Source organism: Crotalus tigris, unplaced genomic scaffold (genome assembly GCF_016545835.1).
Source record: "Crotalus tigris isolate CLP2741 ecotype Arizona unplaced genomic scaffold, ASM1654583v1 scf7180000023879.76400, whole genome shotgun sequence".
Classification (NCBI taxonomy): domain Eukaryota; kingdom Metazoa; phylum Chordata; class Lepidosauria; order Squamata; family Viperidae; genus Crotalus; species Crotalus tigris.
In genome coordinates, this window is record NW_024100244.1 from 23,686 (window position 1) to 35,529 (window position 11,844).

Below are 11,844 nucleotides of genomic sequence, written 5' to 3' on the forward strand. Positions count from 1 at the left end.
AGACACAGATAAGCTTCCAGGTAGCTTGAACAATTTGCAGAAAGAATGCAAACGACCAGCTGCCTGCAAGGAAGAGAAGTTCTTTCATTGCCCACCATCCAGTCAGAGCTGAAGAAGCTTCTTGGCTGAGAAGCGAAACGTCTTCAAAGGAAAAAACAAAGAAGCAAAAAAGTCCCGTTGCCTCGTGAAAAAGCATCTTTGGGATAACGACCTGTATATTTCTTTTCTTGGATGAAAGCCGTTAGTTTGGCCATCACCGCAAGCTCCATCAGTTCTCTAATCCATTGGAGCTTTTTCACCTCTGGACTGACAGTCTCTTCTGAAAGGGGGAAAGAATCTGATTGGTCCAAATCTATTTCTTCCACCTCTGCAGAAGTGCAAGAGAGATATGGAGGGCACTGGTTGCAGACCCCTATGCTAATAGGAAGATGATGAGACCCCTCCTGAAAAGGACGAAGACCCCATTTCGGAAACCAACGGCAGGCGAAACAGCCAATCCACCATGTCAATTGCGGTAAACCATTAGCCAGCGACTCTGTTTTCCTTTTGTCTAGACGTGGGGCAGGGCTGGTGGAAGGGAGAAGGGCTGAGCAGAAGGGTCACCTCCAGTGGCCTCCCCCTCAGAATTGGTGAGAGGCACAGAGCAGGCTTGCTCTGGTCCGAGAGAGGCAGTGGGCAAAGTGGGGGACAGAAATTGGTACACAACTTGTGGTAAGGCACCCCCCCCAAAAGACCCCCCTGAAAGTTGAAGCATCTGCGGGCTTCCTTGCCAGAAGCAGAGCAGCTTTGGTATCCATCCATCCATTCAGTTGCTCATTCATCCATCCACCCATTCATCCATCCATTGTTTCATTTATTCATTAATCCACCAATCCATCCATTCATTGGTCCATCCATCCATCCATCCATCCATCCATCATCCATCCATCCAGTGGTTCATTCATCCATCTATTCATTCATTTATCCATCCATCCATTCATTGTTTCATTTGTTCATTAATTCACCCATCCATCCATTCATTGGTTCATCCATCCATCCATCCATCCATTGATTCATTCATTCATCTATTCATCCATCCATCAATTCATCCATTCATCCATCCATCCATCCATCCATGTTTCATTTATTCATTAATCCATCCATCCATCCGTCCATCCATCGGTTCATTCATCCATCCATTGGTTCATTCATTCAACCATTGGTTCCTTCATCCATCCAGCCATCTATTGGACTATAAGGACCCACCCCACTTTGCATCTTAAGAAGACAGAACTCTTGGAATAATTCTTCCAACAGGAATCCTTTATTAAGAGAAAATGGTTGCAGGCGTTCTAGACAGGACTTGGGGTTCAAGCTCTCCCATTCAAGGTTTTAAGAGGTTCCCCAGTAGCCCCACCCAATCACCCCCCTCTTTCAGCGACAGTCTCAGGCATTACACTTCCACCCCCTTTTCATTACTGCCAGCTGTAATATAATTGAAATATAATTGGATTCTGACAGATTCATTTATTTATCCATCCACCCATTCATTGGTTCATCTATCTATCCATCCATCCATCCATTCGTTGGTTCATTTATTCATTCATTCAGCCAGCCAGCCAACCTTTCATTATTTATTTCTCCATCCATCCATCTGTTGGTTCATTTATCCATCCATCCATCCATCCATCCATCCATCCATTTATTGGTTCATTTATCAATCCATTCCATCCATCCATCCATTTGTTCATTTATTTATTTATTCAACCATTCATTCATTCATTCATCTATTGAGAAAACCTATATGGTTGCTCAACTCACTCATGGTGATTCTGGGTGACTTACAGAAATAACTAAGAACAGTTTGATTTAAGAAAATACGTGCTAGAAACCAGCAAAGCCAAACACCTGAACGTCGTGTCTTGTTTCAAATACTTTTAATCTGTGTTTTTATTCATGTGTTTATAATGTTTTTTTATTGAAAATATTTAAAATTTTACAAAAAAAAAAAGTTCCCTTCCCCCAACCCTCCCAACCCACCCCAACCCTCCCCCAACCTTCCCAGAGCTGAATACAGGCTTAATTAAAATTTAAAAGAAAAAATTTAAAACACAAATGAACCGATGTTTTATTCTGTTGTTCTAAACTGCCCTGTGTCAATTAGCTGAGATGGCTGGTGTAGAAATTAATTAAGACAAAGAGAAGAAAATATTGGTAGCTCAGGGTTGAACTGTGGGTCCTTGTGGCTGTCGCTACCTCTTTTTGGGCCAGGTGTTTGGGGCTTCTGTTGTTGATGTTTATTTCTCCTGGAGTTAAGAATGCTTCTTTGTGACGCAGACCAAGGAAACGTGGAAGTAAGCAAACCACCTTGAGCCCTAATAACCCTTTATTAATGCTAGGCTGCATTAACAGAGGGAGAGAATCAAGATCGCATGAAGTATTAATACCACTTTACAAGGCCTTGGTAAGGCCACACTTGGAATACTGCATCCAGTTTTGGTCACCACGATGTAAAAAAGAGGTTGAGACTCTAGAACAGTGGTTCTCAACCTGTGGGTCGGGACCCCATTGGGGGGTCGAACGACCATTTCACGGGGGCCGACAAACAACGCAGTCCGCCATTTTTTCCCCCTTTTCCTTAGCTGTGCTACTCCCTTTTATTCTATTGGCTTTTGAAAGCCAATAGAATAGACTCTCTTGAATAGAGTCTAATTCTATTGGCTTTCAAAAGCCAATAGGAATTGTTCAGGGAGAGGGAGGCAAGGGGAGAGGGAGAGAGGGAGAAGAAGGGGAAAGGAAGGAAGAAATAGGGAGGGGGAGAAGGAAAGAGGGAGGAGAGGAAGAGGGGGAGAGGAGGCAAGGGAAGAGAGGGGGAGAGGAAGAGGGAATAAGGAGAGAGGGGAGATGGGGAGAGGGAGACAGAGGGAGAGAGAAAGAGCGAGAGAGAAGGGGAGAGAAAAAGGGAGAGGGAGGAGGGAGAAAGGGGGGAGAGAGGAAGAGAGAGAGAAGGGGATCAAAGGGGGGGGGGGTCAGACAGCCACTAACTTTTGCAGTGATTTGCATTCGTTTGTCTAAACGTTGCAAGATCCAGACTTCTGTAGCCCATTCCATATCCACAGGCATTTTAAATAACCACATGCTTGTTTTTATCCACATTATATATCCACCTGGATATTTTTAACTTGGTTTGGATTTGTGTTTTGAGGTTTTCTTTATTTATGAACTGTTGTTAAACACCTGTGGAGGGTGGGCAGCCATAGAAATTCTCTAAATTGAGTAATTCGTTCAATCACTTTATCGATGATTCAGATAATGATTTCTCTGCCTTGGTGATTCTTCTCACAGATCTTGTCTGATCTCTCCGTACTTGATCTTTTAGGACCTTGTTCACGTTCTCTACAGCACAACTCAAACTGATGTTTAGACAGACCAACACATAATGTAAGGACCCACCCCACTTTGCATCTTAAGAAGACAGAACTCTTGGAATAGTTCTTCCAACAGGAATCCTTTATTAAGAGAAAATGGTTGCAGGCATGCTAGACAGGACTTGGGGTCCAAGTTCTCCCATTCAAGGTTTTAAGGGGTTCCCCAGTAGTCCCACCCAATCAACCCCCCTTCCCAGTGATAGTTTCAAGTATCACAATTCCACCCCGTTTCTTCTTTCTTCCGTCTGGATGGAGACTTCAGATAACTACATGAAAGGCAAATACTCTTCTTTGTTAATGCTAATGTTCTCTGGTGTTAACGCTTTGAGGTTACAATAGGTTACAATAAACACACATTCAGCATTCAGCTCTTTGAAGTCTACTGAAGGAAGTGAGGGCCATAAAGCCCTTTTGTTCTCCCCCTTCTCTCCCTCTTATGGCAGAATCCAAAGAAGGCAGAATTGGGAGTTTCTATATTTGATAATTAAAGATGAAATATGATTGGATTCTGACACATACCTATGTCATTCTGATATAAAGGTGAAGACCATCGGGATGGCTTTCTTCTCAGAGGTGAGCAGATGTTGTGGTGCACCTCAACATTCTGGAGGTCAAGGAAAGTGGCCCAGGGTTCAAGAGAACTTTTATTGTTAGAAACCAGATGTTATGGATGCTCCATCACTGGAGGTGTTGAAGAAGAGACTGGACAGCCATTTGTCTCAGATAGTAGTCCATGCGTTGAATTAGCAGGTCAGTCCCAGAATTTGGAATGTTGTGTTGTGCAGGCTCTGAGGTTTTGCTTGATAAAAAATACAGGAAACCAGAAATTGCCTTTAAGCTTTACGTTTTTATTCAGCTGAACAAAAATGGGCTCCTCTAAAAGAGAGAAGCTCCGAATGAGAAGAAATCAGTGTATTTATTCCTTCTGATTACATAAGCAATCCACCCGGCAAAGCTGACACACATAAGATCAAGATTTCGCCCCGTAAGTCTGGCACACTGTAGCTAAGAAGGGAGAAAGCAGAAGTAGCTAAAAATGTTCCCTTTGGGGGGTTTCCCTAAAGACCTCGGACGTTCCCGGGTGGGTTAGGACGTGGGCTGTTTTCCTTGCTGCCCTTTCACAACCTGCCTCCATGACTCTGCAAGGTCCCAAAGTCAGCAGGGCCCTCTGCACATATTCACAATTGATACTTCCTATGCTGTCTCCTAATTCGGGTCAACAGATGAACAATTTGCATGCTGGCCGTCTGGGCAGTTCAGATCTGGGAAGCCAGGTGAGCATGCTTATTTAGAAGTGAGGGGTCCTTGGTGCTCTCTGAGTTGGTTGTTCTCTCACAGACATTGCATGACCCAATTAGGTAAGATTGCCAGTGTTAGAAGGGAGGAGAGAGGGAGAGAGAGGGTGAGAGAGAGAGAGAGAGAGAGAGAGAGAGAGAGAGAATTAACAGTTTAGTAGCCTAATTCATGGAGTCCTTCTGTTAACGAGGCTGGATATAATATACCTTTATGGCTAAGCCATGCAATTTATCTATTAATGCACATTACAGTATGCCAAGGTTGCTTTTTTGTAACAATCTGGTGTATAATCTTCTAGAAGTCCCAGGTAAAAGTAGGCATGATAGGCTAGTCAACTAAAAATCCTGACATGACCTAAATATTGTCTATCAGGAAGTTCTTTTCTATTCCAATTTCTTCATCCAGGAAGCTTTATGTAAAATTCACGGGTTGAGGTTTTTAAACTTTGTGTCCAAAGTCCAGAAGTATCTACCTTAAATCATAATGGATATGGCCTACATCAGAAGAAACAAGTGTGCAATAACTGGGAATAAACCAGTGAAAGAGGAAATGGGGAATACAACAAAGAAACAAAATAATATCAGAACGGTCTGGCCTTCGTATAGCCGGTCTGTGTCCTCAGTGGGGGCGTTTGTTGGGAGATCGTTATGATGGGTGATGTTGTCACCGAAAACTAAATATTGTTGGTTATTAGATGCATTTAACCAGGAATTAGGCAAGTTTTGTGAGACCATGGGGACATCATCCACAACAGAAAGGCACCACCACCGTTTGTGTGGGGCACTGAGACAAGCCTCTCTCTCTCTGTCTTTGATAGCCACTTTCTCAGCAGAATCCCCAACTATCCCCCACGTAAATTTATGTCAGTTTTTTTTGGGGGGGGAGGATACTGATGGATTAAAATCTTCATCCTGGTTCATTCAAGCTGGGGATAAATAAGCAACATGGCGACTGTTTTAGAAAGAAGGTTGCAGTTTATTGAAGAGCCAGACAGCAAGGTAGTTCTTGTAGGAAAGAAGGGGGGGGGGAAGACTTGAGCACATGTGGCTAGTAGGTTTTTATACCCCTCTTGAGCCTTTTGTTTAAAGTAGTTTCCTGTTCCTGTTTCAGGCTTTGTATTTCCTGTGTCATGTATTCTGACCTGAGTGTGCCTCTCTAGCATTCCTGTTGTTGGTGGGTTAATCCCATCACATACCCTGCTTCCCTGGTGCTAGGGCTAGTGACTCCCAGGGTTTGGGTGGGGTATGCAGATTTTACGTGTCTTTGTCTTCTCCTAGCTTCCATGTAAGGACCCAACCCACTTTGCATCTTAAGAAGACAGAACTCTTGGAATATTTCTTCCAACAGGCATCTTTGTTAAGAGAAAATGGTTGCAGGCATTCTAGACAGGACCTGGGGCCCAAGTCCTACAGTTCAAGGTTTTAAGGGGCCCCCAGCAGTCCCATCCCACCCCACCATCTGTCCAGTGACAATCCCAGGCGTTACATTTCCACCCCCTTTTTCCTCACTGTCGGTGGAAAAGAGACTTTAGAGAGGAGTAGATGAAAGCTGATGACTCCATTGTTATGGTTAGTCCTTTTGGTGGTATCCACATTCAGTCCCTTTTGAAGCTGTACCAAAGGAAGTGAGGGACATAAAACACCTTTGTTCACCCCCCCTTCCCTTCATCGTACGACAGAATCCAGAGAGGGCAGAAATGGGGTTTTCCATAGTCGATAACTAGAGATGAAATATAATTGGATTCTGACATCCGGCCCCCTCAAAAATAAGATAGATCCACCTGAAAGAAAACAAAACAGGTATAAAAATTAGTCAGGCTTGTTAGGATATTCTGTGTGAAACTTCTTTAATAGCTTTGGAGCTCTGACATGACGTTTATGGACCCACTCATTTTATGAGGCAGGGAGGTATTTCCATGTAACTAGGTACTGAGTCGCTCCATGATATCTCTTAGAGTCAAGGATTTCCTTTATTTCGAAGTGTTGCTCACCCTGCACCATGATTGGAGGTGGTGGGGGGGGGATTTTTGGCCGTAAAGGTGACTGACGCTCTCTTTTCAGCAAGCTGCAATGAAAAATTGGGTGTATTTGCCTGAGATTTTTGGGTAATTCTAATTCTACTGTTACTGGATTTATGATTCTTTTAATTGGAAAAGGTCCTATATATTTTGGTCCAAGTTTTTTACAGGGCTGTAGGGACTTTAGGTATTTTGTATATAAGTACACCATTTCTCCTATAATGAATGGTGTAGGCTCAACCCTTTTTTTATCGGCTTGTGCTTTGTATGCCTGCCTCGCTTCACCTAGTGCTTTTCTAACTATTGGCCAGGTGTTTTGTAATTGTTCCATCCATTCTTTCAGTGATGGGATCGCCAGTTCGTTTGGGGTTAATTCTGGCATGGGGTTGAAACTTTGACCGTTGGCTATTTGGAAAGGAGTGTAACCTGTGCTGGAGTGGACTGCACTATTGTAACTTCTGCAAAAGGGAGTAGGTCCGTCCAATTTGTTTGCTGAAAATTAATAAAACATTTAAATATTGCTCAAGTATTGAATTCAATTTTTCAGATTGACCATTTCCTTGTGGACGATGGCTCGATGTCAGTCCCTGAGGGGTCTCTAAGAGGGATAAAAATTCCTTCCAAAATGCAGACGTAAATTGCACTCCCCTATCAGAGATGATGCATTGGGGTGCCCTATGCAATCTGTAAATGTGCTGGATGAAAAGTTTTGCTAAGACTTTTGCAGTGGGAATCTTTTGGCAAGGGATAAAGTGCACCTGTTTGGAAAAAAAATCCGTGACCATCCAGACCACAGTATTCCCATTGCTTTCTGGCAATTCCACTATAAAATCCATGGCTATTTCCCTCCAGAGGGCTGAGGGATCTGCCACTGTTTGTAATAGTCCTGGCGATTTCCCTTGCAACCTCTTTGCAGTAGCACATTTTGGGCAGCTGGCTACATAGCTTTCTATGTCCTTTATGGATGGCCACCAAAATTGCCATTGAATTAAGTGTAAAATTTTTACAAATCCAAAATGCCCTGCTGATTTTGTGTCATGGGAAAGCTGCATGAATGTGACTCTTTGGGTTGTTGGTATATATAACTTTTCCCCTACCCAAGGCAACCCGTCTCTCATTGTGCACACATTTTTGTTTTTCTGGAACCATTCATCTGTTTCCAAACTTTTCTGGAATTCAATTCCGGTTTGGCTGCCCAGCTGTGGTTTTAATTTGGCTTGGGTTCTGGTGGTCACTGGCGCTGCCAGTTATGACTCTACCATCATCGGTTTAGAGTTGGTGCTCGTGTGCTGTTATATTGGAGCATGCATCTGCCAGGAAGTTCTTTTTCCCTGGCAAATGCTTGAGCGTTAATTGGAACTGGTAAAAATGCTGGGAATTTGAATTTGCCTGATCTGCCTTTTGCCTCCATTCTTCAGGACTTCGTGCTGGGAAGTGGGGACCTGATAGACCTCTCGGGCAGCTGTTTCCACCACAAGCTCGACACTGGGGCTCTTCTGCCAAATTTGTGCATGCACAAGAAGCAGAACGCGTGGCTGTCCCACAGGTGTGGCCATATGTGATAGGTAAAGAGGGGGAAAGCGACTTCATAGTCACAGACAGAAAGGATGTTGGGAAAGGGGCTTCCCATCACTTTAGCAGTAGGTACCATACGGCCGGATAGGTCTAATCCCTGGCGGCAGCACCTGAAAGGCTCTGGACACGGCACTAAGGCTGGCCCAGGCTCAGACACTGCTTCTTCTCCCCAAAGGCAGAGCAGGTGCCCCACAAAAGGGGATGCCCATCCGGTACATCCCTCAGCAAGGACAAGTAACAAAAATACTGGGGGAGGGGCCACACATTTCTTTAAAAGACGTCTTACCCAGTTTAGAATGTTAAGGAGGGACTTTGATTTAATCTGCCAGGAAATAAAAATACACTAACCCAAAGGAGTCGTGTTTGTTTTCATTGTTAATGTCTTGTATACTGACTGCAGCTATATATTATATACCTCAACAGATCTCCAGCCTTCTTTGCAGATGTCATAGGAGGAGGCCTTCCTTGCTCTTCCTGCAACACTGACAAAATGCCATATTTTAAAGAGACAAACTTACTGACAGTGATTCAAAACACTAAAACTAAAAATTCTCAAAACATTCGGAGAGTGGGCTGACTTCTTGCGCAGAGTCTGGGCTGCCCCAAACGCCCACGTCCCCGCTTTAGCTTCTCTCTCCCCAGACCAGGAAGTCTGGTTTACTCATGGTGGGAGAGAGGACCCCCTAGATCTCTTGGGCAGCTGTTTCTACCACAAGCTTAAGACAGCAAAAATGTAATTTCTATTAAATAATGGCAATTATCACTAAATATATGAATTCATCTAATTCTTGGTTGGCTTCTTCATTGCCACCTTATCTAGATTCCTCAGCCAGGTTTAATACCAATACATTGAAATAAAATTGAGATGGTTCATGTTGTGTGAACCACTGTGTTTTACATTTCTTAAACAATTCAACTAAAATGATCATTTTCTACCTCAGAATGAATAACCTTTATTGCCCTGTGGAGCATCTACAGCAGTTAATTGGGGTTGCACATGTGAATGGAAATACTGACATGGATATAAATGTGCACTTATTTGTATATCTATATCCCAGATTCTTTTCCTAAAAAGGAAGTTTAGCCTAACAGCCTCTTTCTCTCTGCTGACATCACAGAGAAATTATTTTATGGAAAACAAAGTTATGTAATTTCTCTCATGACCATGAAAAATATCACTGTGAAGAAATTCTTCTTAATGAAGGAAAATTATCAAGCAAATAACTGATTCACAATTCATTTTATTGTTTTATAGTTGTTTGCCCCCCAAAGTCACTGATTTGACATGTGTGGATACACAAATTCAGTAATTCAATAATTCTTTAATTAAATACTACCATTTTAGTAGTATTCAGCAAATTTATGAAAAAGGAGTATATTCAGTTGATCTGCTCTCAGTTCCGACTGATAATTCTTTGATGCCACCTTGCTACCCATCAGGAAAGTGACCGAGGAAATAAATCTGGTTTGATAAACCTGAAGTGTCTTTGTTTATGTGTGTATGACAAGAAGGACCTAAATAATGAGGATAATGAAGTAGTTCATAGGGGCAGAAGGTATTTACAGAAGCTGAACTTTTCAGTGTCCTTAGTGGCATATTTTATTAATTCTTATGATTTTGATTGTTTTTAAACTCTCTCCTTGCCACAACTGCCAAATTCTCAGGCATTCAAAAGATCTTACGACACATCAAGAAGAGGCAGGGCGTAATTTACATTTCATGAAATTTCCTGCTCTGTTCTTCCTCATTTATAGAAAGTCAAGCAGAATCAAGATCTGAGTTTCAGGGTTCAAAAATAAGATGGGGAGAAGGCGGAAGTCCTGAGAGGAAATAACGATATTAAAGAAGAATTTAAAAGGTGAGAAATATTTAGATAGCAATCCTGACTTTTTTCTTTCAGATTCAAATGGATTGATTGGAGCCCTGAGGCCAAACATAAACAAGATACCTTTTTAGATATCTAAATGTGATTAGGAAAAAACAAAATATAATGGACTATAAAAATAATTAAGGCTGCAGTGACACTTGGCGATGTGAGTAAAAAAACTAAGGGGGCTTATTTTTCTCTCTTCTTCATAATTTTTGGGAAGACAACAGAAATCTCAAGGCTGCTGTCGGAAAAAGACAAGCTCTAATTGAAGAACAAGGAGCGTTTGGTGAAAAAGGACCAATTGCAGAAAAAGAGTTTGAAGAAAGACAGAGCAGGTAAGAACTTCTAGATAGCAACCCTGAATTTCTCTTCCAGAATTTTATATTTAATTTTGGTATGTAAGAGAAAAAAAGAATGTGTGTGTATGTATATAAAGATCTGATGTGTCAGAAGAACAATTGGCAACAGTGAGGAAAGGAGAATTATTTATTCCCCCAAGAAAGGGGGTTTGCAGAGAAACGGGGTGCAGAGCGATTCTTTTGCAGGGGGGCTTCTCCTGGGAGTGCAAGTGTGTGTGTGCTGATTCTAGGGTGCCCCTTGAGGGCTGTGAGTGTGTGTACGTGCCGACCTCAGAGAAGGGGTGGATTAAATCAAGTAATGTGGATTGAGTCTCCTTGTTTGAACTGTAATTATGCTTACATTTTGTTAATTGAGTTTTGCGTGCTTGCTTGTGTGTGTTTACCACTTGAAATAAGTATTTAATTAATTTTTATGTTTGTGTAAGTTTAAAGGAGTTTGGAGGCTGTTAATCAGAACTTTGTGGAGACCCGGGTCAGTTGATTCCCTGTACAATATTTCTAACACAGTTGTAAGATTTATGAATTCTCCCCACAGGCTCTTGGTCTTCCTTCAGGGTCTTCACCAAGGACCCCACCACCATTTTGCCCACCTCCCCTCCTCCTCCTCCTCTCGTTGCTTCCAGCCCAGCAGCCTCTTCCCAGCCGTGAAGGAGAAGGGAACGGTTCAAAGGGTGCTGGGAGGCATCAGGACCAGCAGAATTTCACCCCCCCATCCTCCTCCTTGAAATGATTGTTATGTTTCTCCTTTCAAAGTTTGTCGCATCAATTTCTAATCAATATCACAGATTTTCAAACACCAAGAGTGAGATTGTCCTTGCTGCAAATCATTATTTATGTATCCATTAGATAAATTACAATAAATTGCACTTCTGTATCTTCTCACAAAATAAACTTTTTAGCTAGCAAATCTTTATGAATAAAGTTGGGAGCTTCATTTTTTTTTATTATATTTCTTCTCCTGGAAATGACAAATAAAAGAAAGAATACCTGCAGAGCTTTCTGTAAATATTATTTCCACATTTTTTGCAGCCATTCCCATTCTCCCCACATTGGAAATGAGACTTTTGGGGGGATTGATAATGTTTCCACAATGGCAGCACAATTCGACTGCTGTGACTAAGAGCCAAACAGGATCCGTCCCCTGGATGGGGGGCGGGGTCTCTATGAAGTTCAATAATACGGATAGTCCTTGACTTACAGCACAACTGAGCCCAAAATTTGCATTGCTAAGCAAATGAGTTTTGCTCCATTTTACGACCTTTTTTGCTTCAGCTGTTAAGTGAATCACTGTGTGGTTGCAGATTTTGCTTGCCAGAAGG

At 42.3% G+C, this 11,844-nt stretch overlaps 1 long non-coding RNA gene across 1 annotated transcript; it reads left to right on the forward strand.

The window, feature by feature from the left end:
* Positions 1-8,113: 8,113 nt before the first annotated feature.
* LOC120298431 lies at positions 8,114-11,423 on the forward strand. The gene is made up of 4 exons (XR_005554080.1): positions 8,114-8,266; positions 10,051-10,154; positions 10,387-10,501; positions 11,061-11,423. It is a non-coding gene; the product is annotated as an uncharacterized LOC120298431 (long non-coding RNA).
* The last annotated feature ends 421 nt before the right edge of the window (positions 11,424-11,844 follow it).